Here is a 6,339-nt window from a genome sequence, read left to right as displayed (position 1 = left end):
GTCTAATATAAATCTTGCAATACAGGCAGAACCGAATATATGAACAGTTGTGTAACTAATAGAATAGCAACTAAAAAAATAACTACACACAATTTAGATAACTGTGGACAGAAGATATAAATCTAAAATTTATAATCATTCAAAAGGTTAAGCATACAAGTATTCATAATAAAAGAGCAGACAATTTATTTGAATCCATCTGTGTAACCATAATATTTCTTTATTGTTTCCTATTCACCGAACAACGAGAATAATCGACATAGTGCATGGAGACTATTGTGTTTATTTCCTTTCATAAAGAAACAGATTTCGGACATCAAAGACTGTATCGAATTTCCAGAACAAGGGTTGGTAACCCATTGAGAGAAGTCAATATTGTAACGTACAAGAACAATTGCAAGTAGTTCAAGTGAATTAAGCACATACACACAGTCATACAAGCCACAGAATACTTTCTCATTTTCGAATCCGTCCACCTGAGCAAATACAAGTATGTCTACAATACTTTCTAGTCATTGAAGTAACTACGAAAACAACCACAGTGCAAGCACAATTCTAGTGTTTTTCCTCTTAAGAATCATTTAACACAGTCAAGGAAACCGCACAAGATAACCAGGCATAGTTCGAGAGCCTCCAAGATAGAATGAGAGAAACAACAGTCGAATAATCACTATTAAAATAGAGGTAATTCAAAGCCAACGTTTTCTCTAAAATTTCTTTTCAATTATAACATGAAATGCCTGTATATACATAATAGTGCCTGAACATAACCTACAAGCAGTCACAAACCTAACGGCCAACAAACCCTAGACGAGGGTTTTGGAAACGACTCCCATCATATATAAATTTACAGATAGCAAGCATTGAGACTCAAGAAGACCTGCATTAAAAACGAACCAGAACACTTGACTACAATAGAGGGACACCAACGAACAAGTATTGAGTAAACCAAACCATCGGAACTTACAGGCCCTAACTCTAAAACCAAAATTGGTGACGGTGACAGAGCCTACCAAGCAAGAGCTGAGGTGACTATGCTAGGCACGCCCATTTGCAAACCCTCAACCTGCAAGAGAACCAAGACCAAACTGTGAGCATAACCGTCGACTATGGAAGGAAACAGAAGTGGATAAAGGCATACACAAAAAGAGATACTTTTCATTACCTGGAGGGTTCGCAACGTAGACAGTGCGTAGGCCATTGAGCCACGAATTTCGGATACTGACTGTGACAAAGGAGAAAATTCATTAGAAACATAACAAAGTGAATCATAGATAGACGAAGTTACCTGAAGTGAATTCGAAGACAGGAGAGTGCCATCGCTTTGCAACCTAGATGCATGCCAAAACCCACTGAGATTTACCAGCAAAATGACCTCATAACAGAACAATGACCATGGAAAGAAGACAAGGTTAGCAGCTACATAAGAACTGTAAATAAATACTCACACAGGCAATAGAACTACCATTCTATGCTCAAAGAGCCAAGACCACAAGTTACCTAGTTGAATGCAAATGTCAATTGCTCAGGCAGAGTAGCCCCTTATCGGCGCACGAATTAGTTGCAGTGCAATCTCATACATAGGCAGCATAAGCATTACCAGAGGAAACCCTTGACACCAAGGAACGAAGAGCAGAAATGACCAAGTGACAATAAGAGGGAAGGTTTTGGTGAGAACGAGGAGCGGGAAACGCAAAACAAGGCACCAGTATAGAGTAATAATTTCTGTCATAATTGCTTACCAAAGTCCATAAATATCCAAGGTCAAGTCACAAACCACAATTTAATCCACAGCTTAATCATTGTTTAAATCATTTAATTAGTGATTAACATAACAGTGTGTTAAGTCTTATCTTTATTGTGTGGAACTGTGTGGAGTGTTGGGCTGGTCCCATCATAAATAAATGTTTTTCTAGAGATTGTTGCTACGATACAAAAGGTCCTGGCACATTGTTAAAAATTGATTCTTAGATTTGGTTCAATATTCACAAGAAATTTCCCAATGTGACAACAAGAGCCAAGTGGTGGCAATGTCACTGCCATTTGTTTTTGGACATTGGTGACACTTGCGTTTGTTTAGAAAACCAACATAATGAAATGTAACACTAAAAGTACATGTATGTGTTTTGTTTTACAATATCACATAACCGCATAACAAACATTGAAGAAAAAGCTAATATTAGAGATCATGTTTTTTTAATTAAAAGATGTAGTTTATGAACTTTTGGCTTCTTTTTAAGAAAATATTGCAACATGTTCAACGTGTTTAAGTAAATGAAACATGCATCGAGAATAATTATAAGAAATGTGATCTATTAACTTTCCAAGAGTAAATATGTTTCCAAGATTAGAAAGACTCATGGAAAAATAAAAAATGCATAATACAATTTGTAAAACCCAAAAATAACTTAAAATTTGTAAAAACCAAAAATAACTTAAATTTGTAATAATTCATGTATATGAGAATAATTTAGTATTTCTAACAAAATGAAAATCAATAATTATTAACCGTCAAAGCCTTTTGAATGGACTTATGAGAAGCAACTATTAATTTTGATTTAGAGAAAGCAATTTAACACACTGCATTATATGACATTGATTCCTCAGATCATATACGTGGTTAAAGATAAATTGTAAAATAATAGTTAACGAAGTATGATGAAACTAGATAATTCACTGTAATCAGTGCCATTTATTCGTACGTGAAGCTATCAGTTATATACAACTCATCATTCAGAGATATATGTCGCATACAATATTTTTGCAAGAAAGCGTTTTAAATAGATCTATTGATTTTAAAGCGAACTTTATTTGACATTGATATCAACTAGTTGTTTAATGTCGTTTTTACATCAAAATGAGCATTCTAAATTACTTCGAATGGGGCGATGTGTAATGTCTTGCTGTCGCCTAGGCTTAGTGTTTAGAATAAAGTTTGATTATGTCAATACACAAAATTTAAGCTCTGGCTGGTGCGGAGGCTTTATGGAGCGTTTATATATATAGATGTAGATTGGAAATTGTAATTACTATAACGCAAGATATTCTTGGAAATCCCAGAGTGTGTTCTCGAACACGTAAAAATAAAGAACTTGTAGCGTTTTCAAACAAATAATTGAAGATAAATAACGAGTCTAGCATTTCAATAAAGGTAGAAAATGAACCGAGCATACGGTTGGTCCTCCCAATGGATCTGTGCACACAATCATTTTGTTGTCTACCATTGAACATAAGACTAGGCATGACTTAATCAAGCACGTGTATTACTGATAGGACAGAAAAGGGAGAACAAGTGGCAACGTTATGGAAAGTCTAAAATAACCCAATATTATTTATCTAGAATGGCTTCTTTGACAACATATTTTCCAAATACCATTTATGTTAGTTCTTACACTCTTCTTTAGAGGTCAAAGAGGTCATGATCTATGTTACTAGAAATATGACTTGCATATCCTGGATGTTTTCTCTCCCAATGGATATGTGCACACAATCATTTTGTTGTCTACCATTAAACATAAGACTAGGCAGGACTTAATCAAACACGTGTATTATTGATAGGATAGAAAAGGGAGAACAAGTGGCAACGTTATGCAAAGTCTAGAAGTAACCCAATATTATTTATCTAGAATGGCTTCTTTGACAACATATTTTCCAAATACCATTTATGTCAGTTCTTACACTCTTCTTTAGAGGTCAAAGAGGCCATGATCTATGTTACTAGAAATATGACTTGCATATCCTTGATGTTTTTTCTTTTTGTTGTTGTGTTAACGTTAGAGTAGAATATTTCAAATCAATTATACTTAGATCTATGTATATTTGGCCATGGGTTGTTATCTCGAGGAATCTAGAGGTAGTTTGGCATGTTTTTTGTGGAGAAGACTTGGGTTCAATTCTTGGTAGTCTTGTGCTCACCAAGCATGATAGGCTAGATGTGACTTTATTACGGGCCTTTTAGATTGATCATAGTAGCTTTGTAGCCAATATTGTATCGAGCTACATATTAGTTTTGATAATTGTGATTGCAATCTAGTTGCCAATTAATGAACCTTCATATTTCCAGAGCACGACTCTGCCTCAACACACACATAGACATAAATAAATATAAAAATAGGGTAGCCCTATCCTCAAAAGAATTCCAATAATATGAGTGCATCCACTCAAGTTCCAAATTTAATTATGGGGAAAAATAACATTACCCAACAAAAAAATAGCAACTCCTAACCAATATAAGACATTAGAACCTTCAACTTTTAAAGGCCATGGTCCTATACACATGGATTCATTGGTAGCTAAACCTTGCAAATTTTCCTATATGGACAAACTTATGGTTCAAAGCAATTTGTATTGTTAGAAATTCATTTGTTTCTATCTTAACTCAAGCATGCCTAATACAACAAACTTGGTGTAGCTTCATTTTCCCATTTATCTTAAGCAAATTCAAGAAAAATAAATTTCAATAAAAAAATTTCCAATTTTATAGGAGCTTTGAATTTTAAAAGGTGCAGGCGCGAACCCTTTACCATATACATAAAAAAAGATTTTTACACTTACTAAGCCCTATTTATTATTGTTGTGCCAGATTGGAACCATGTAAACTAGTGGAGTTCAGATCCCCAATGATGTAAATCTATTTGGAATTTCTATGCACTTATCAAAGTTGATTAAGTGTTGGAGATTCCATGCTGATAATCTTATTTTTGGAGAGATTTGGAGCCGACTCTAGTTCTAGGGTTTAACCTACTGAGTGACAGAGTGCAACAAGCACCCATGGAGACATAGAGAGGAGGGAGCTCCACTCCCTCCTACAGTAATATGGTAGCAAACAGGGGAAGAGGAGGGAAAAAGAACAAACCTCCATAGCCCTTGGAGGACAAGGCAAAAAACACCGAAACTCAGAAGGCGGAAGGCAGCAAAACTCATGCAGATCACGGGGCCCATGAAGAAGACTGTCAGGAGGAGAAATAGGAAGACAGAGGTCAGGGATCAGAAAACAGAGCCAAGATGGGGCCCTGTAAACCCAAGACCATAACTAAACCTCGGGTTATGTTGAATGATCCAGCTCTGCAAGTGCATAGGGATCACATGGCTAACTATGCCATCATATGCAAATTGATGGGAATCTGGCCGTCAGAGAAAGCGCTGTACACCTGGATAAAATACAACTGGAAACCAAAGGGGGAGTTAAATATACATCTTGGATCCAAAGTTTTTTTTACTGTGGTGTTTACGAACATGGAAGACAGAGATAGAATTTTTGAGGGAGGGCCATACTTCTTTGCAGCTGTTGGTCTCTATATGCGGCCATGGACGATGAACTTTGTGCCAAAACAAGAAACCTTCACTTCGGTACTGGTATGGATTCGACTATACTCCTTACCTTTAGATTACTGGATGCCACAATATTTAAAAGCTATAGGCAATATATTAGGCCATTTCTTAAAAATTTCAGAGGCAACTCTAAGGGGAAAATATACATCCTATGCCCATATACGTGTGGAGATGGACCTATCAGGAGCCCTTCCAGAAGAGGTCATTCTAGAAGTCTATGATGAGGAATGGGTTCAAACAGTTGACTATGAACACATCCCGTTCAGATGTGACAAATGCCATAAGCATGGGCATCTATCCAGAGACTGTCCTCTTAATAGAAGGGAGGAAAACCTAAACACCAACAAAGGAAAAGGCTAGACAGGTTTCACCAAAACAGGAGGAAAAGGAAAAGGTGGAGGAAGGAAGACAAAAAAGAACCCTATTGTGAATGATAAAACAAAAAGTTACAACAGTTTTGAGATCTTAGGAGAAAAAGAAGCTGATGGAGGGGATAAAGAGAGTACAGAGAATCAAATAGCAAGGTTGAAAGAAAAAGAAACTAGCATGGAGTTCACTCAGGAACAAAATAAATACATGGCTGACCCTTTGAGTACCATGGAAATAGAAAAAGACCAGGAAATGACTCAAAGTGAAAGTGGTACAGAGGATCAATATTTACAGGAGATCCTGGAAAGGGAGAACCTAGAGCTGGAAAAGTTCTAAAACATGGAGGTAACCTGGGAATAAACTCCATCCCTCAAGAGGATGTGGAAAAGGTCCAACATATATTCCTTAACAAGTCACATGAAACAGTTGCAGGATTCAAAAGAGGACATGACAACCAGGAAATCAAAGGGACTTCCTCAATAGGATTAATAACATGAAAACTAACAAAGGATCCAGACAAGAGGAGGGGAAGAAAAAGACAGAATGAACTACTACTAGAGTGTGGCAAACTCATGATTGATTTAGGAAGGATGAAAGACCTTTCCACTTACTCCTTTAAAACCCCACCTCAATGAAAAT

This window comes from Pinus tabuliformis, chromosome 8 (assembly GCF_031772625.1).
Source record: "Pinus tabuliformis cultivar Carrire ecotype Pingquan chromosome 8, CPIR1, whole genome shotgun sequence".
Classification (NCBI taxonomy): Eukaryota; Viridiplantae; Streptophyta; class Pinopsida; order Pinales; family Pinaceae; genus Pinus; species Pinus tabuliformis.
The sequence above is the reverse complement of the archived record's forward strand: the minus strand, read 5'-3'. Positions refer to the sequence as shown.